This window comes from Pelophylax lessonae (genome assembly GCF_965119305.1).
Source record: "Pelophylax lessonae genome assembly, chromosome: 4".
Lineage (NCBI taxonomy): Eukaryota > Metazoa > Chordata > Amphibia > Anura > Ranidae > Pelophylax > Pelophylax lessonae.
Window position 1 is genome coordinate 91894400 of NC_138771.1, and position 21779 is coordinate 91916178.

The window sequence follows — 21779 nt, forward strand, 5'->3', positions numbered from 1 at the left end:
ACGCATATATAAACAGTGATTGCACCACACATGTGACTGAGAGACACTGCATGTCTCCTCTGCAATAAAGAACCTGCCTGTACCCAGGTTATTCTACTTCTACTTTAGTTCTGCTTTCAAACTCTCCAGCACTTCTATAAGACGATTCTGCCACCAGAGACTCTACAGCAGTGGTTCTTAACCTGGGTTCGATCGAACCCCAGGGGTTCGGTGAGTCAGTCTCGGGAGTTCGGCGGAGGTCAAAACACACACCCGACTCATATGATTCGTGATGACACGCCCCGCTCATTGGCTGCAGGTGATCACGCAACATCGCTTGGCCTATCTGTGCTGCAGGGAATTTGCCACGCCCAGTAGTCGAATTGTAGCTGTCGTGATGGTACATCGTGTGATTTCTTTCTTGATATTAATCCCTTCATACTAACTATGTCGAGCAAAAAAAGAAAGTGGTCGGACGAATACAGTATGTACAATATGGATTCACATGTATAACGGAACGTGATGGGAGTCAGCTTCCTAACTGCATGATTTGCAATGCCAAGTTGAGCAATTCTAGTCTAGCACCGGCAAAACTAAGAGAACACTTCATAAGCTGCATGGAGATGGAAAATACAAGAACACAACGCTCGCTGAATTCAAGGTGAGGAGAGCCAGATTCGATGAAAAGTCTAGTCTGCCTGTTCTCGGCTTTGTACCCATCAACAAACCGATCCTCATAGCATCGTACGAAGTTGCTTACCTGATCGCAAAGCAGGGCAAACCACACACCATTGGTGAAACACTCATAAAACCAGCTGTGTTGAAGAATGGTTTTGTTCTTGAATGGTTTTGTTCATTTTGTGCACCTATGTATAAATATATACCTAAATATATACCTATGTTTTGAATTTGAAAAAATCATATTTTATTTTTCCAATCAAGAAGGGTTCGGTGAATGCGCATATGAATCTGGTGGGGTTCAGTACCTCCAACAAGGTTAAGAACCACTGCTCTACAGTAACTGTGCCCTATGACAAAGTCGTAATGGTCTTAACTGATCTGAAGAAAAGGAATCTTACAACCATAATTTTCAATGTGAAAACATTTAAACTAAAAAGATGTAACTAAACTGACCCAACATTACAGTTTCCAAGCAGACATTTGTTTAGGCATTTGTTTTGTTTGAAAATAAAGACAAAGCAAGACAGTTGGCAAGCTGCTTTATCTCTTTGACCAATTAAAAGGCAGCCGTTTGCCTGGGGGACGAATACATCCACTTTTGAACTGCATAGTTTATAGCAGTGATGGTTACATTAGCTCTGCATCTGGTGACTCGTACTAGTCCAGGTGCACCTAAAAACTTAGTGGTTCTAAATGCAAAAAGTTTTTTTTACCTTAATGCAAGCCTCGACAAATCCTGGGCGCCAGGTCGCATTTGCGACTAGAATTAGCGACCTGGCGCCTGGGGTGCCCTGTAGGATGTGTCCTGTCCCTTTTGCGCCCCCCACCTCCTCTTCGAGTTCACGGACTTCCGCGGCGTCCAAAAATTTAGTCCCCGGCTTTTCGGCCTTCTTCTGTGAGATGAGAAGCTAGGGGAACTGGCGCCCTCTTGTGGTGGCCGGGAATAATGCATGTTCTCAATGCCAAAGAGGAGAAGAGAGGGAATTTTTTTAAGGCTTCATCTCTCTGTCCAGTTACCTTTGCTTAAAGGTAAGTGGACAGGGAGTGTGGTTATTATTATTAATTTATTTTTTAAATGTAAAAATAAATAATTTTCTTTTTTTTTTTTTTAATTATTAAAAAAAAATAAAAAAATGTTTTCTTTTTTTTTTTTTTTCAATTCTTATTAAAAAAAAAAAATATATATCTTTTTTTTTTTTCCTCATCACCGTGCCACAGCCGAAGGCCCCTTTCACACGGGCTGTCTGATCAGGTCCGTCTGTCAGTTTTTCAGGCAGACCTGATCGGACCGTTCAGTCTCCTCTATGGAGCAGTAATCTGCCGCCATCTGACCCTGCCCGCCAAAAACAGACGGATGGTGGTTCTATTTTCTATCCATCCTGTGGATCGGATCAGATGGCATCGGATGGAAAGAGACAGACAGTCTGTTTCCATCCAATTGCGCTATAGAGGAGAGTGGGGTTCTAGTCCTATTTATGTGTAAATTTAGTATCCGTTTTATAAAATAAAGCTTGGTTGTTAGTTTAAAAAAAAAAACAAAAAAAAAAAAAACTAGCTCCTAACTTTTTTAGCTGGCTCCTAGATTTCAGGCAAATTTGTCAAGCCCTGCCTTAATGCATTCTATGCATTAGGGTAAAAAACCTTCTGCGTGCTGTGCCCCCCTTATACAGTGGGTACGGAAAGTATTCAGACCCCCTTAAATTATTCACTCTTTGTTATATTGCAGCCATTTTCTAAAATCATTTAGGTTCATTCTTCTTCCTCATGAATGTACATATAGCACCCCATACTGACAGAAAAACACAGAATTGTTGACATTGTTGCAGATTTATTAAAAAAGAAAAACTGAAATATCACATGGTCCTAAGTATTCAGACCCTTTGCTCAGTATTTAGTAGAAGCCTCCTTTTGATCTAATACAGCCAGGAGTCTTTTTGGGAAAGATGCAACAAGTCTTTCACACCTGGATTTGGGGATCCTCTGCCATTCCTCCTTGCAGATCCTCTCCAGTTCTGTCAGGTTGGATGGTAAACGTTGGTGGACAGCCATTTTTAGGTCTCTCCAGAGATGCTCAATTGGGTTTAAGTCAGGGCTCTGGCTGGGCCATTCAAGAACAGTCACGGAGTTGTTGTGAAGCCACTCCTTCGTTATTTTAGCTGTGTGCTTAGGGTCATTGTCTTGTTGGAAGGTAAACCTTCGGCCCAGTCTGAGGTCCAGAGCACTCTGGAGAAGGTTTTTGTCCAGGATATCCCTGTACTTGGCCGCATTCATCTTTCCCTCGATTGCAACCAGTCGTCCTGTCCCTGCAGCTGAAAAACACCACCACAGCATGATGCTGCCACCACCATGCTTCACTGTTGGGACTGTATTGGACAGGTGATGAGCAGTGCCTGGTTTTCTCCACACACACTGCTTAGAATTAAGGCCAAAAAGTTCTATTTTGGTCTCATCAGACCAGAGAATCTTATTTCTCACCATCTTGAAGTCCTTCAGGTGTTTTTTAGCAAACTCCATGCAGGCTTTCATGTGTCTTACACTGAGGAGAGGCTTCCGTCGGGCCACTCTGCCATAAAGCCCCGACTGGTGGAGGGCTGCAGTGATAGTTGACTTTCTACAACTTTCTCCCATCTCCTGACTGCATCTCTGGAGCTCAGCCACAGTGATCTTTGGGTTCTTCTTTACCTCTCTTACCGAGGCTCTTCTCCCCCGATAGCTCAGTTTGGCCGGACGGCCAGCTCTAGGAAGGGTTCTGGTCGTCCCAAACGTCTTCCATTTGAGGATTATGGAGGCCACTGTGCTCTTAGTAACCTTAAGTGCAGCAGAAATCTTTTTGTAACCTTGGCCAGATCCGTGCCTTGCCATAATTCTGTCTCTGAGCTCTTCAGGCAGTTCCTTTGACCTCATGATTCTCATTTGCTCTGACATGCATTGTGATCTGGAAGGTCTTATATAGACAGGTGTGTGACTTTCCTAATCAAGTCCAATCAGTATAATCAAACACAGCTGGACTCAAATGAAGGTGTAGAACCATCTCAAGGATGATCAGAAGAAATGGAAAGCACCTGAGTTAAATATATGAGTGTCACAGCAAAGGGTCTGAATACTTAGGACCAATGTTCCCCCTAAAGTGCGCGCATGCGCGGACGCGCAGTGAAAATTACGGTCCCGCGCAAGCATCTATTTAGACCGCGCACCTATTTAGACTGCACGGACGTGGCGGCCGGGGAACAGAGCGTGCGCCTCGAGAGCACGCCCATTGTGTGACAATAGCGAATGAAAATTCGCCATTGTCACACGGATCCTCCTCCTGACCAATCAGGGAGCTGGTCCTCCCGCTTCCTGATTGGCCGAAAGGCCAACTTCATGCCATTGGCCGAGGAGGAGGCGCCGGGACTCGGGAGGACGGAGACGCGGGAAGCCGGGGACTGAAGTGACCAGGTCCATGACCGTCCGTGAGGTAAGTGCACGGGGGGGCTCGCGGGGGCCAAGTCACGGCTGGTCAAACACCAGAAGATCCACTCAGCCAGCAGAACACTTCTATACTGCTGGATGCCGTCCGCAATGACCTGGCATTTTGAGGGAGTTTGGGATCAATAGGCTGGCAGTGGCAAAGCAGCTAAATGTCTCACAAAATGGGCATGCATCATTTTTGGAAATGCATTGTGACACATTGCATGGTGGTGTATTAATGTGCGCTGTGATGCACTGCAAGATATGTGCATTGGAGGTGCGTTGCTTTGTTGGCTACCACTCAAAATGAATCTCATTACAACTGCAACATACTGTGTGCTGGTGTAACACTGTGAAAATGTGCATTTGGCTTTCAAAAAGGAAACCTTTTATTAGTGCCATACCCATACCATAAGGTGGTGCGTCTGCCTTGGTAATGGCTCCCACCACCCTGAACTACTAAAGGAACCCCTGTACTAACCTTGAACACCTGCATGTCCCCCAAATGTCCCTCTTCTACCCTGCCCAGTTCTCTCCTGAGCTGCACTGTGCACAGTAGCTCATGCTGCCAGGACCAATTTGCCAGCACTGAGAACAAACACATCTCTATAATGGATGGATGTGTTACTGTAGCCCCACAATTGTGAACAGTATGCATTATATCTGTCAGGAAACCAGGACTGTGTTTGGAATGTATTCACTTTACTGTGTAAACTTTTCAAACTTGGTGCCAAAATGTAACCACAGCTTAAAAATAGCCTATTGAACATTTATTATTACTATTACCTTTAGACTGAGCAATTTCATCAAAAATTATATATTGTCACAAAAAAGCATGTTGCCATTAACTAATGGGCTATAGTTTGATAGAATATTAGTAAATCGTATTAACTGTTCACAACCAAGTTTACAGTATAATATACTGTAAAATTGGTTGAACAGTTAAAACGATTTACTAATATTCTATCAAACTATAGCCCATTAGTTAATGGCAGCATGCACTTTTTGTGACAATATATGATTTTTGATTAAATTGCTCAGTCTAAAGGTTTGCGCTCAGAAATTTTTTTATTTGCTCAGCACAGTAAAAAATTAGAGGGAACATTGCTTAGGACCATGTGATATTTCAGTTTTTCTTTTTTAATAAATCTGCAACAATGTCAACAATTCTGTGTTTTTCCGTCAATATGGGGAGCTGTGTGTACATTCATGAGGAAGAAGAATGAACTTAAATGATTTTAGCAAATGGCTGCAATATAACAAAGAGTGAAAAATTTAAGGGGGTTTGAATACTTTCCGTACCCACTGTACCTGAGCCCCATATCAATACAGCGATGTGCACGAGAGCAGAGGCTCCTGCTGCCGTCAATAGCAGCCAAAGACGAAGGAGCGGGGGGGGGGGGCAGGGCTGAGTCCTTCTGTCTGTGTGCTGGGCACTCAGCAGTAGGGAGGAGCCAGGAGCACCATCAGGGGACCCGATTAGAGAAGGATCTGGGCTGTTCTGTGCAAAACTGTTGCACGGAGTAGATAAGTACATGTTTGTTATTTTAAAGAAAAAAAAAATAAATAGTTTACATTTAAAGTCACTTTAAAGCTGAATTTCAGGAATTTAGCTCCTTTGTAAAAATTGAAGGCACACTATGAATGAAGTCCAAAAAGCTGCATGCCATCTCCAGGGCTTATTGTTACTTACATCTGACTGTTTTATTGCACTCCCTAAAGACGGCTGTCACTGTATCGAGAGCCCGATGCTAGAGATCTAAGCATCTTTAACTCTAGAATGGGTGCAGCTGCTATGCCTGCCTCTCTCCTCCTCCTTTCCAATCACAGAAGCCTGTGTATTATGTGAACTCATTCACAAATGACAAAGGCTTCTCTGAATAGGCAGCAGAGGGGAGGGGTGGGCATAGCTGCTCTGCGTGCCTCCCTCTCCTCTCTCACAGCCCTGGGTGTCTGTGTATGCTCTGGCACAGCCATAAACCTGTCAGATATAAATAAAAAGATAACCCCGGGAGACGTCATGCCTCCTTAGGCTTAACGAATAGTGCGCCTGCACTTTTTTCAAAGTGGCTGAAATCCTGGAATTCAGCTTTAAAGTGACGCTAAAAGATATTTTTATTCTCCAAATATAATCTTTACACATCTACTACTTATTGGCTGTGGTCATGTGCACTGCTCTATGGACACTACACAGTCACAGTTCATAGTCCACAGCCCATTGTGAAAATGAGCTAGACATTCATACACTAGGGCCATGAATGAATGGACATAACCATCCTCTAACAGAAAGTGGAATCACGTTAGCAGCAAAAAAAAAAAAAGAAATTTGGCAATTTAGGGGAGCCTGAGAGCAACAGAAGGTACAATTTTGAGATAAAAATACCTATTTGAATATAATTTTTTTAACCAGAATTTAGTGGCAAATTTAACACAGAGGTGTACATTAGCAGTAAAGAATATATAAAAAAAGGAAAGGCTTTGTTTATGATTGAACTACCTTGTGTTGCCCCAAACAAAGATAAGATAATGACCCATTGAGGTGATAGTGAGCAAATAAAAGAAGAAACGGTCCTATCTCTCACACTTTTACAAACAAGGCCATGGGTTATTTGGCATGCATGTACAATGCATGTGTCATAAATTAACAAGATAGACTGCAAAATCTTCCACTAACAGCTATACCTTTCTCAAACATGCATGAATATTGTAAAAAAAAAATAATAATAATAAAAAATAATAACATTTTAGTTTTACATCCTATGATATGACATTCGCTGATGTCCAACTATTTAGATCCAACCAGAGCAGTTCAAAACTGCCTGTGAACAGTCCTGGCCCCATGGTGTAGTCCTGTTTGTTGGGACGGCATTCTCCATCTCAAAGTGCTTTAGGGAATGTAGGCTGTAACAAATTCTCAATTGCAGTTAGTATTTAATGGTTACCACTGAGATGCAAAGATGGCGGAGAGCAGCCTTCCTAAAAGGCAGCTAAAGCTGGCTATACATTACAGGCTCTCCTCACTTTACGACCAGGTTCCGTTCCAGCGACCAGGTTGTTAAACGAATTGGTTGTTAAACGAGGGGCCCAAGTAATCAATATTTTAAGCATTCCTAACTACTGTACTGTATTCTGGAAAAAAGGTCTAAACACAAAACTCCAACTCAATACCATGGTTTTCATTTGGATAAGTACAGAAAACAAAAATATAAACAACAAAAATCCTGTACTGTACAATACAATGATGTACAGTGCCCAAAAAGCTGGACGTAAGTCTGAGTGGTCGGTAAACAGGTAAGTCATTAGACGAGGAGTGTATGTACTCGATTTTTAGTTCGATTTCTGTTACATTTTTCGCATTAAGAATGTTCATTCAATTTCGTAGTCCATCAAATTGATGTTAGTTTTCTACCGCAGTGCCAAGAAAATTCAAATGAGCAGGATGGAAACATCTTCTCAGATGAACACATTTCTAACAGTGAATGTATTCATTTGGTAAAGGTCATTCATTCCAAAACTGAGTGTTAAAAGAAAACAAATTTTGAACTACTTTTTGAACTACATTCAGAAAGCTGTTGAGAGAACTGAGAATTTTCATACAAATTTTAAATTTGAAGATCTACTAGTGTCTAGCCCACTTTAGTCTGTGGTCATACAAACAATACAATTTAGAGGGGGTTTAATAATTTTACTAGGGTCTTTATGGTCACTCACTTTAAGGTAATTCAAGTGAACATAATTTATTGTGTACATCTCAAGAGGGTAAAAAGCAATCTCTTAATGTGTTAAAGCAGAATACACACTCTACACTCTATCCCTTGCCAGCTTTGAGTCTGAAGCATCTAAAAAAATAATGCAACAGAGCAAAGAATTTATTTTCGCACCAGCAAGTCTTTGTGTTTCTCCTAAAAAGGAGATGCTAAGTTCTCACCCTTTGAAGGGGCTGTTGAAAAAAAAAAATTAGGTTTTTCGTGAGCAAATCTAAAATATTTAAAGAATATATCACTGTTCCTGCTACAAAAGCAGCAATACTGGATATTAGTAGTGCAAATAGTGATATAATATACCTGCATCCAAATGTACAAGAAGCTGGGTAATAATCAATCAATACTCAATCATCAATAATATTGCACATAATAAACAAACTAAATAAAATAAACTTCCCAAATCAATTGTGAAATAATAATTGGAAATAGAGATGATCAGTGGTCGTTAGAGGGATACACCGTCACACTTCAACCTCCACCATGTGAAAATAGAGAAAGTGGCCACTCACCAACTTTCCGTGCCTGTCCACTTAATGGACCAGGCTCATCCAGCTTTTCACATATGATGATCAGTCACAGCTCATTCATATATTCTCCACAGCTCAAATGCTCATGAAGGTGAAGAAAAAAAAAGAGTGCCCATAGCGTGATAACATCTCAAACACAACATTTATTAAGAAATATAAAAGGTGCACTCACATGAACATAAAACCAAGTAAGCGTATTGTCACATCAGCTTGGTGCAGCCCAGCAATCCAAAGGTAGCTCCACGCCGACTATATGGACACATCCGGGTGATTCCTCGCTGTTTATGGTACGCAGTGAACGCCGTTTAGCCATGCACCGATGCATTTCGTCACTTCCTGACTTCTTCACTGGGTGCGTGGCTATACGGCACGGCATCTCCACTAATATACTGCTCCGCTTCCCTTCCGCCAATCACGAGAGGGCGCGGGGCAGTGTTACCAACTCATAGCTGCTGGGAACCTTTTGTCAATCTACCTGCACGGAAGGAAACGACCAACCGTACAATTAACCGCAGACATTTCAAAACTCCAGCGGAACGGCAAAAACACATAGCACTGTGCATTTCAATCGAATAATAACATATGCTGTGACACTTTAGACTGATGAGAACTTATCAGCAGTCTCTATGGCAACAAAACAGTTGTCCGTCTGTGCCATGAACCCACTATGCGCTAAAACTCATAAGCACACTGTGGATGATAGTAATTTCTGACTACCACGCCCCCTATGTTTTAAAATAGGTATAGCAACACCGATTAGTTTAACCAAGCGGTGTCCATATCTGCTCACAGCAATCCGCACAAAGTGCCATATTCATAGGTCCCAGAAGCCGTATTCACAATAAAAACAAACAAAAATAAAATCACAATAAATACCTGTACAGGCGGTCCCCGGGTTACAAACAAGATAGGGACTGTAGGTTTGTTCTTAAGTCGAATTTGTTTGTAAGTCGGAACATGTATGTTTTTTAAGTTTAGCTCCAGCCAAAAAAATAATTTTTAAGTATTATGGATAGCATGGGGAAGGGTTAACACCCCTGTGCCATTTGTTTTGCTGTCTGTACCCCTGTTCAGGAGATTTCACCTCACTTTCTGTCCCTATAACAATTGGATTTTGAAAATTTTGGGTTGTTGTGGAGACAAAGATTAGTGATGAAGCTTCAGTGGAGACACATTTTTCCCATGAGAACTCTTACAGGAGTGAATTTCCCTTCCTATGGGTAGATTTCTCCTCACTTCCTGTCGTCTCCCTCCGTTTGTAAGTAGGAGTCGTTTGTAAGTCGGATGTTTGTAACTAGGGGACCGCCTGTAATGATTTTACATAGACCATAAATCAGCCTAATTACAATATTAATGAAATGTTCACCCAGCTAATAAAGCCTAGAGGTATAATACAATAAAACTATAGTTGACTTCTAGTATAAATGAAAAAAAAAGGGTAATAAGCATGAAAAATATTAAGAGTATTAATTAGACACATTGTAAATATTAAACTCCTCTATTCAAGCATTACTGATGAAACAATTGAGGTCCAATTCAATATTTAACCCCAGAGGATCCAAAGATTGGGTCAGGAATATCCACTTGGTCTCCCATTTGGACAATTCCCTGACCCAATTGGCACCTCTCCAAGATGGAGTAACTCGCTCAATGCCCCAAAATTGGAGGCCCCTAGGGTCCCTCTGGTGGAATTGCCTAAAATGGGCAGACACATTATGCTCCTTTTTGCCTTTTAGTATATCAGAAATGTGTTCCCCAAACCTTTTCTTGACTGTTCGCTTAGTCCGACTGATATATACCTTATTGCAGGGGCACATCAGTCCATAAACTACGTGGGTGGTATCACACGTAATTAGATTTTTAATAGTAAAGGATCTATCTATGGCTGACACAAGAAATTATTTTCTCTTCTTAACATTAGTAGGGGTGAAAAAACAAGCCCGACACCGACCACAGGCATGAAAGCCTTTTCTCCCAGGAAAAAAGGAAGTATCAGGAGGGTCTAAAATCTTTTGTATTACCCTGTCTCCAAAATTAGGGGATCTCCTGTAAATAAAAGATGGCTCATTTGGTAGAACCGGACCGAACGTCTTATCCATCCGTAAAATATGCCAATGCCTCCTAAATATTTCTTCTACCCTACGGTAGTCCTGGGAATAGTCTGATAAGAAGCTGAATTCTTTGTTATTAATGATGCCTCCAGTGTTGGCAGGATCAGTAATCTTATCCTTCAATAGATCAGCTCTCGGGGTAGCATACACTCTCGGAATATCTCCATCAAGGATCTCCTCCCCGTAGAATGTTCTTCAACCAAACAGGGTGATGCCCACTCTGGATTGATAAATAACTGTTCCAATCTGTAGGCTTGAAGTACACCTTAGTAGTGAACATCAAGCCCTCCCTTTGAATCAGAACATCTAAGAAGTGTACTTGACTTACACTCCATGCATAATCAATTTTAATATTGTTGTGATTGTTATTCAAATGGACTTTTTGAATGAACACTTTCTGTTCATATGGTAGGTCGTCCCTCCTACTAAAAGCCCAATTCAAGGCTAAAAGTGCATCATCATGCTGGATGATAGTGTAAAGGAATGACACGTCCGCCGTCACTAAGAAGGCAGACGAGTCATCCCCCAACAACACATCATCCAGTGCACACAAAAGATCCATAGTGTCCTTCAATAGGCTCTATCTGAAGTGACACTGGGCTGCAAAAAGGTGTTCAAATATTGGCCCAACCTAGCATGAACGGAGCCTATCCCATTCACAATGGGCCTGGCAGGGGGGCAAACCGTGCTTTTATGGATCTTGGGGAGGGTATAAATGATGGGGATACGACAAACACTGGGAATGAGGTAATTTGTCTCTCTCTTTGTTAGTACTTGTTTTTTAAAACCATACTCAACCAGTGTTTTGAGATATCTCTCAAACTGAGGAGTCGGATCTCCCGGTAATCTGATGTATGTATCAGTATCACCCACCATATCACTGAGTTGTTTCTCATAAAATTCCCTATCCAAGATAACAACACCCCCACCCTTATCAGCAGGGCGTATGATGATGTCTTTACGTTGTTCAAGTGATTCCAGGCATTCTTGCAAATGCCTGTTCCGATTTACAGCCATGTAGTCAGGTTCCAACCTCTGTAAGTCTCCCAACACTAAGTTTTTAAATACTTCAACACTATGATTATTACTAACCATAGGATTGAATACGGATTTATTCCGCAGTCCGCTGTTAATCATCCTATTACCCCTCATATTACTGAGTCCCCGTTCACACTGGGGCGACCTGTGAGGCGACCTGGTCGCCTCACAGGTCGCCTTCCATAGAGAAGCTGCGGACCCGTTCTAATAGGAGCGACACAATTCGCTCCGACTTAGAAAAAGGGTCCGGAGCTTCTTTGGGGCGACCCGGAGCGACCGTCATAGACTTCAATGTTATGAAGTCCGTGCCGGCCGATCCGAGGTCGCGGCGCGCTGCTCGCACCGCGACTTCGGAGGTCGCCCCGGGAAGTCGGATCGCCCCAGTGTGAACGGGGCCTAATAGAGGTTACAGGATTATTTAAAAAATACTTCTTTAAATTCAGCTTTCTAATGTACTTGTGTGTGTCTATATAAGTATTGAAAACTTATCTATAGCACATTTGGGAGCACATTTAAGGCCCTGATTCAATTACGTGTAACTCACTTTTAGACAACTCGACTTAGCTTAAATTAAAAATACCATTAGTTAGTATTCCCTCCTCCTTTTTTTTGTATTGGACTCGTCATCCAGCTCTACAACCCCTAAGGGGCCTGATTCTCTGGGTGGTAAGCTATCTCCTCGTTGTCCCTGAGAATAAGGTCGATGTCGGCCTTTCCCCCTGCCTCTCCCTAAAAAAGGTTGATTGCGAGGGGACGGATGGGGGTATTCATCCTCATAGTTCCTATTTTCAAGGGGTTGGTAGGAGTTCCGCACCGGAATACTAGACTGCTGGGGACCACCTCCCCTATTGGAACCTCTATTTCCCTTAGGTCGGGTTCGGCCTCGGTTATGGCCTCTCCTTGGGGGACCAACCCATTCAATAGTAGAAGGTTGAACATGTGGAATAGGATGACTCCTATTCTTCTGAACTGGAGTAGACACCCTATTCGATGAGTCCACCTGGAGGGGGACTCCAACCCTTGTAGAAGTTTTTTTGGTAAGGCCAGGGGTTGGACTTACCACCAGGGAAGAAACTAACCCCAAATTACCCTCAATGGCCTGCCAACAAAATACTTGATTATTATTAAAATCGTTCATGTCCCTAAGAAACTTTTTCACTTTTTTTTTTGGAGTGTCCTTATCAATTTTATCAAGCTTCATTTTAATCTAAAATATTGCAAACATACTGAAAAACAATGAGTTCAGTCTACGACAGGGCTTGAATCTAGGAGGCAGCTCAAAAGTTAGTTTTTTTTTTTTGGTATGACTCCACGACGAGCCCACTCAGGGGAATTGTCAGATTTAACTTCTGCGGGTCATATATTGTTTTTGTAAAGAAGGCTGCGCATAGGGGCGGGGGCAATGGGTGGGTGGTGGCACATTTTTTTTTGGGGGGGGGGGGGGGGAAGCCTTCTTTCTCAAGACTGCCCAGAATCAGCATCAAACTATTTATGTACAGGGCTGTACGCCACGCCGTCATACATGGGGCTAACATTGTGTTAAAAGAGGCACATCTGCGCTTCTGGACTATACTGGATGTCAACAGCCACGTGAAAAAATACAAAAATTAAAATTAAAGAGGTTGTAAACCCTCTCTTATAACTTGTACCTATAGGTAAGCCTTTAATATAGGTACTGTAAATATCTCCTAAACTTGCACCGTTTAGGAGATATTTACTTTTAATGCAGCCGATGATGTCATCGCCGCATGCGCTCTGAAGGAACAGCCACCTGTGCCGTATCTTCAGAGCCCTGTGCCGTTAACGGCGGCTCCCGCGCGCATGCGCGATGTCATTGCGCCTCCGGCCAATCAGATGGTCGGAGGACGCGAACCAGGAAGGAAGATGGCCGAATATGTCGGCCATGTCTCTGCTGAGCGGGCGGCACTGTGGGGGCATCGTTCTAAGGTTAGTATTTCATAATGAGCTAGTATGCAATGCATACTAGCTCATTATGCCTTTGTCTTACAGGCTTTTCTTTTTTTCTTTCTTTTTTTTGGGGGGGATTACAACCGCTTTAAAAATAGGATAAGGAAACCGCTGTTATCCTGTTTTTGATCACATCAAAAATTCTTATAATGAAAAAACAGGGCAAGCGCTAATCCCATCTATTAGTGGCTTGCACTTTGTTTTTTATTAGCACAAGGCACTTTATTAGAGAAGGATATATAGTTTTTTTTATTTGCATATGAATTAGGTAATATTTGATACATTGCACAGGGTCTAAGCGATATATACATATACTGTATATTTTTGTAGGTTTGCACATGGGATTAGTGCTCCCCCCGATTTCATTATGGGGCTAACATTAAATTGCCTGTATCCCCTTCCTTGCCGCAAAAGGAAAATAACAAATGAACTGTGCAATATAAAGTCTGGAGGACTACTAGACTTAGCAAGCCTGCTATGGGAAAAAATAGAATATGATAAAGCAAGAAAAAAAAAGAAGAAAGAAAACAATCTAAAAAACAGAGATTTATAGATTCTGCATTCGATTTAAAAAAAAAAAAACAATTTGCTGTGTGCAGTGCGTGCCTGGGCTGGACATGCTAGCAGGCAGGGGATTACCTCCTCACACTTTTCCAATCTCTCCAGCATTTCTATGAACTGCTCCTGGCTCAGCACCTCTTTTTCCAGGCTCAGCCTCTTCTCCAGCCAGAGAAGCAGGGCTCTCCAGTGCCGAAAAACCACCAACTTCAGATCCCCCATGTTTCTGAGCCAGGTCGCCGCCTTCCTGAGCCTCCCACCGCCTCCCACAATACCCTGGAAGAGGGCGGTAGAAGCAGTGGGGATGATAAATAGATCCCCAGCTGGACTTCTCAGCTGGCTGCACGCTCCTCCCACAGAGTCAGCGGCTGCTGCACCGCTCTCTTTCTGTTCCATTCCCGCTGCCGCAGCCAAGCAGTGCTCTGTGTCCAGAGGGTCTACAAAGCCCAGGCTGCCTCCTGGTTCCCGGGTACGACCCTGCAGCTCACTCTGTAGGAAAAGCACCTGTCACTGACAAAAACCCCAGGCGCCAGGGCGCAGTTTCTAGTCGCAATGGCGGCCTGGTGCCTGGGATTTGTTGAGCCCAGTTTGTAAGAGCTATCAGTGATGACATAAAAAGGTACAGGTCCTGAAGATGTTGTTACACGACGGGGTTGCAAAGCTCTGCTCCACAACAGTATAAAAACTAGAAATTTTCTTCACTAAATGTACAATGCCCATTTAGGGCCTGAAGGGAGGTAGGGGGAGAATTTTTAGACTTCTACACAATCCAAACCTTTTTTCCTCACACAATAATATCATTATCACATTGAGATGATCTGTAATTTCACAACACAAGTAATAGGTGGAGGTTGGGAAAACTGTGGGAGGAAAGGAAAGGAAAGGGGGTGTAAGAGAAGATATGGGGGGGAGGGCGGGTATGTGGCAGGGTGGGTTACTTAAATAATTTTATGCATTCCAATTTAGAAGATCTCAGCCCCTCTTACTGTCCCTTTTTTTCTCTTTTAAGAGGAGCAAGGTGGCAGATTATGAAAATAGAATGGGGATTGAAGCCCTGTACACATGGGCCGAATGCTGGCGACATCGGGCGGTTCAAAAAAAACTGCCCGACAATCGGCCCGTGTGTATGGCAGCCGGTCTGACTTCTGTCGGAGGAGCATGCTAGAAAACCAGAAGCCGACCAGGCTCTTGATCAGCGCTCTGAGGAAGGGGGGGGGTGTCAGAACACAACAGCTCAGCGAGGAGATCGCTGTACTAACGTCGGATCGTTAGTACAGCCACTCCGACCGGAGCAAACATTTTTTTTTTTTTCGTTCAACCCGCTTCAATGGAAAAAAAAAACACATAGTATGTACCAGGCTTTAGAGCATACACTTTTTTGTGTTTGCTGTTTTTTTGTTTTTTTTTAGGTTTTTACAAATCAGGTTTTTAGATATCTATTTGTAAACTATATAAAATTAATAAAAATATAAAACAAAAACATTTAAATTTTCTTGACTATTTTTTTTGTTTCCTTATATTTATGCAATAACACAATGCAATGCTCAACAGAGTACACAAAGCTAATAAAGCACTCCACCTCCGCCCCCGTCCAGAGGATCTAGGCTCCAGGCAGTTTGGAGACCACTGATTCAATATATACAGGTACATTTTGGTCAGGCACCAAGTAACCAATAACAAATATATAGGTTTGGAAAAACTGATGCAAATATGAAAAAACAAACAAAAAAAAAAAAAAACACTCCATTCTAATAGCAGACATGGAGAAAATCCAAGATGCCAGTGGAATCTGTTGAATTTAGATTAATACACCAATGTGGTTCTGACCTCACAATTATGACCTACATGTAGCTTGGTGCTCAATTTTTCTCTATATGGACTTTAGACTCGGACTTGGGTATGTATCACGGTGGGTTGCACACTCCTACCAACTCCAGTGGATTTTAGTGCTGGAACAATATACTGTATTTATTTACAGTATCTTACAAAAGTGAGTACACCCTTCACATTTTTGTAAATATTTTATTAAATCTTTTCATGTGACAACACTGAAGAAATGACACTTTGCTACAATGTAAAGTAGTGAGTGTACAGCTTGTATAACAGTGTAAATTTGCTGTCCCATCCAAATAACACAGAGCCAATAATGTCTAAACCACTAGCAACAAAAATGAGTACACCCCTAAGGAAAAATGTCCAAATTGGGCTCAATTAGCCATTTTTACTCCCCAGTGTCATGTGACTCGTTAGTGTTACAAAGTGTCAGGTGTGAATGGAGAGCAGCTGTGTTATATTTGGTGTTATCCCTCTCACTCTCTCATACTGGTCACTGGAAGTTCAACATGGCACCTCATGGCTAAAAACTCTCTTGAGGATCTGAAAAAAAGAATTGTTGCTCTATATAAAGATGGCATAGGGTATAAGAAGATTGCCAAGACCCTGAAACTTAGCTGCAGCACAGTGGCCAAGACCATACAGTGGTTTAACGGGACAGGTTCCACTCAGAACAGGCCTCGCGCCATGGTCGACCGAAGAAGTTGAGTGCACATGCTAAGCATCATATCCAGAGGTTGTCTTTGGGAAAAAGACGTATGAGTGCTGCCAGCATTGGTGCAGAGTTTGAAGGTGTGAGGGGTCAACCTGTCAGTTCTCAGACCATACGCCGCACACTGCATCAAATCTGTCTGCATGGCTGTCGTCCCAGAAGGAAGCCTCTTCTAAAGATGATGCACAAGAGAGCCCACAAATAGTTAGCTGAAGACAAGCAGAATAAGGACATGGATTACTGGAACCATGTCCTGTGGTCTGATGAGACCAAGATAAACCTATTTGGTTCAGATGGTGTCAAGTGTGTTTGGTGGCAACCAGATGAGGAATACAAAGACAAGTGTGTCTTGCCTACAGTCAAATGTGGTGGCTAGAGTGTCCTGGTCTGGGGCTGCATGGTCAGAATGTCCCTTCCATTACACGATCTGACAGGTAACGGTAATCTGATAGAACACCGGTCCCTCCGGTCCAGGCTACATTTAACCTACTTTTCTGCCACAAAACAGATACCGATGCTAGCATCCAAGGGACACCCTTGATCCCAGCCGTGTGATTTATCTACTCAAATGTGAGCTGCCAATATTTACTGTGTGTCTTATTACTGTCGAAGAGACATAATGAGTATGTTTTTGTATTACTAGCATTTATTTCTTGCATTCCTGCTAGCAATTTTTTACACTATTATACCACTTTAAATAAATGCATGCTTATTAGTGAATTGACCCCAAAGGCTTAAAAAGAATGTTTTAGTTTTCTCTGAAAATCACTAAATAAAACACCACCAAAGATTCCAGGAAATCAGTACTAATCATACACATACAGTATCTTGCCATAGCAACTAATATTGCCAGCAAAACTAAGCAAAGAGTCATAATCGTGATCTTTATTCTAAGCAAAAAAATTGTGATTCTCATGTTTTTCCAGAATCCTGCAGCTCTTATGTCTAGTTTGAGAAAACAGTCAATTCTGCCAAAAGCTCTCCATTTTACAAAACCCAATACCAAAGACAACCCAGTGGGATCAATGACGCCACTACTAGAATTTAGCATCAAACCATGCAACATCCTATTAAAAGAGACGTAACCATGGCTTACCAAAGCAGCCATCATTAAACTGTTAGAAATAAAATTAGCTGAGGCCTGTAGACACTCAGAACTGCCCGTGACAGATTTCACTTCCTATAACCTTGTTATTCTCTCTCATACATTACAGGGAAGTGTCATAATGAAAGGTCATCTTCTAAAACTGGAAGCTCAAAAGAAATGTGATAGGGATGATACATTGCTCCTGCTGCAAGCATGTTTAAAACCACTTAAGCCCCGGAAGATTTTACCCCCATTCCGACCAGGGGGTATTTTGCGATTCGGCACTGCGTGACTTTAACGGACAATTGCGCGGTCGTGCGACACTGTACCTAAACGAATTTGGCGTCCTTTTTTTTTTACCACAAACAGAGCTTTCTTTTGGTGGTATTTGATCACCTGTGCGATTTTTTGATCACGCGCTATAAAAAAAAAACAGCGTCAATTTTGCAAAAATAGCAATATTTTTCACATTTTTTTATATGAAATTCCCCCCAAAAAAAAATGTAAAAATCAAAATTTTTTAACATTTTCGGCCAATTTGTTTTATGCTACCTATGTTTGGTAAAAAAAAAAAATCGCAAAAAGCGTATTTTGATTGGTTTGCGCAAAAGTTATCGCGTTTACTAACAAAGGGAAAGATTTTTGTCATTTTTGTTGTTTTTTTTTTTAACGCGTAATGGCGGCGATCTGCGATTTTTTTTGCGGAACTGCGACATTGCGGCGGACAGATCGGACCCTTGACTGACATTTTTTACACTTTTGGGGTTACCAGTGACATTTCTACAGTAATCAGTGCTATATATATGCACTGTTACTGTAAAAATACATTGGTAGTGAAGGGGTTAACTTTATTTGGGAGGGAGGGGCTGTGTGTGTCCCTAGGGGCGTGCTTTCTACTGTGATTGGCTGTGGCTTGAGCTGTAAGGACACTGATCAACGGATCTACATAGTAGATCCATGTGATCAGTGTCTTTACAGCGAGGAGAATGACAGGCAGCTTGTTTACACAAGCTGCCTGACATTCTCCCTCTCCCCCGCCGATCGCCGAGTGGTCGGCGGACATCGGGTCCGCTGGTCACACGCGCGGGGGGGTCCATGACCACGAGGGGGCGCGCGCTCGCTCCCTAGACCCTCACAAGCAAGCAACGTAGCCCTACGTTAGTTTGCCTGTGAGGGGCTGACCGCCGACGTAGATAGTCGTGCGGCGGTCGGCAAGTGGTTAATGGACTGTATCACAACAGCAACAATGCTAGTATAGATAAATTAAATAATCAATAAGGGGGGATATAAAATGTAATAGTTCTGGTACAGTTCTCACCAGAACAGGATACAAGGAGAAATATCCGTAAGGGGTAATTTTTACCGGCAACAACTGTAAAAAGAGAGCTATCCCCTTCATTTGGTGAGATTTCTTATAGTTGTCTCTCCAATACCAGATATAGGGAGAAATCTCACCAAAACAGACACAAACCACCAAAGAATCCTGAGAGTTTGTAACCTTCTATTTTATCCAAAAAAAGTTTTTGAGTTGAGTTTATGATTTGGAATGTCAGGTTTTCCAGTGTGTGTTCTTGCTGGGAACATTCACCCTAATGGTCATCATAGTCACCAGGACTGAAAGTGAGGAGTAATCCAGAATATTGCATTGCACTAGATGGGGACACTTGTTACAGTAATAACTGCCGAAGGGTTCGCTCACACTAACAGTTAGAGAGGGAGAAGTAAAACCCTGTTGTTGAGTTGTGCTTTCACCGACCCCCAACCGCTACCCCCAATTTAGCCGCAAAGAAAGCAGGCGAGGATGCCGCAGCATTTTACTTCACTCCTGAGGGAGGAATTATTCCCGTCTTTCAGCGGGTGTAGCGCCTGCCAAACGCAACCCATTCAAGTGAATGGGGCTGCTCTGCAAGCACCCTGTAATTTGTGTGCAATGCATTTAGTTGTGATGCACTAGTGCAATGGTCAAGGGGTCAATGCAGCCTACACAACACCTCCTCATCGCTTTTCACCACCCGAATGTGATATACGCATTCAGATTACTTATGTTAAAGCTCATGTGAACAAGCGAAAGTTTTCTCTTGCTTATTGTTGGGTCTACAGGAAAAGCAATGGAAAATTTCAAATATGACACAGAAGGCAAAAAAAAAACTAATATGAATTTGAATTATTCCCTAGTTCATCTACAAAAAATGTTTGGCTTTAGATATACTATAATACTTTACTACACAAAGCATTCCAAATTAAGTGGATTATACAGGTTTATGCTAGGTTTTTCCTTTTCTTAACTGCTGATGGTATGATCTGTAGGAGATCTGGCCATTCATGACCAAAGCGAACCTTTAACCTTCATACATTAATTTGCCCACACACAACTACATCTTCTATCCCTTGCTGTTTAATATCTTAATGGATATCTTTAGGTTTAAAAGTTGAGGACAGACCCCACTTCCCCTGTCTAATTGATAGTTTATGTTCAGATGGTTGAAGACAATTTGTTCTTCATCCTTAAAACTTCATCTACTTTAAAGATAGATATGTGGAATATATTCTTTTACTATGATAAATAATATATTGTATCTATGACATGGTCTTTAAACTATACAACATGAAGACCCTAATGGAAGATTTCTGAGACTTTATGTAAAAAGTCTAAAATTATTGCAAGTTTCCTCAGCTGAAGGTAAGAAAATCCTGGAATACAATTCAAGTAACACTGTACTTCCCAGTGCAGTTATGCCACTAGCAGGGCAGGGGAATGGCTCCAGTTTAGTTTGCTTGTGGACTCTATCTTGTACCTCCTACAGTTGGGTGATTGTTGGGATACAGTAGAGAATATTCCTTTTAAGCCTTAATCGACAGGTAAGAGGATAAATTTGTCTGAAAAATCAGTTTATCTTCCTTACTTTTAAATGATTCCTAATGTTCGCCAACATCACAGCATACTGTTTACCTAGTCTAGTCAGTAAACTGGTTTTCCCAGTTTAAGAAAATGACTTTCAATTAGTAAACCTACTGCACGCTAAATTTTTTAGAAAAAAAAAAATAGGGAAAAATAGGTTTTTTCTCTCATGGCTTCAACATTTATGGAAATGTTACATTTCTACTCTTGTCTACTGCATGCATCAAAATGTATGCCTACATTGTTCTGGACCGGACTATGTCTGAAAAGGAATATGCATGCCCAACTGAATTAATTTGCATTACGATAAAGGGTTTGAAAGAAAAAAAGGCTATTTTGTGATGCATGGGACAAAAAAAGTCACCTCCACTTTTAGAAAACACTGGTAAGAGTAGTAAGAAGATATACCCGCAACATTCAGGATCTGTAGACAGCTGCACATCCGCAGCTCCTATAGTTTCCTCTGAACTAATAAAAGCAGGCATTATAACTTAAATACCATTTGTAATGTAATTTATACACATCTAAAATGCTATGTATGCATCTTCTGCTCTGTTACTAAGCTCCTGATGTTCAAAAGAACCTAAGCAAACACTTGAGACCATGAGTTTATCCCCTGACACCCCATTGCATCTCTTAGCGTGAGATAACCAAACACCAAGCTGTTGGGTGGAAAAGAAATATAAAACCACTAACTCTAAGCCCCTAGTGGAAAATATAAAACCAATAATACCAGCATGCTGTACGTATCTAAAAATTATACACACTTGCTGATCACAGTAATAGACGTAAGCGCTCCTAGTGGCCCCATTAAACCACAAGGCCCGATTTAAACACATCTGATACATATCCCCACAGATAAAGAAATTACTCAATAAATATCTCCCAGAATGATATTAAATATTTGACTAGTTCCTAAAGCTGGCCACACACCAGTAACATTTTGTTAGAAGGTTTGTGCAGAAATTATGAAAAAAATTTTTTCGAAACATTCTATCTTGCTTCAATGAATTAACAAATTTTGTTTAAAAGCCATTCAAATTTCATCCAGACCTACTACTTGAATGGAATCCCAGACATATTAAACAGATTTGTTTTGTGCCAAGCACGAGTTTTCCCGAATGAAAATCACATTCGCAATTGGAAATAATTTGTTCAAGAAAATTTGCTCA

At 41.7% G+C, this 21779-nt stretch overlaps 1 protein-coding gene across 4 annotated transcripts in view; it reads right to left on the reverse strand.

Annotated features, from left to right (window-relative positions):
• The window catches only part of MYO5A (myosin VA), a 391043-nt gene that overhangs the window by 307037 nt on the left and 62227 nt on the right, over window positions 1-21779 (reverse strand). The gene's annotated exons all lie outside the window — the stretch shown is intronic.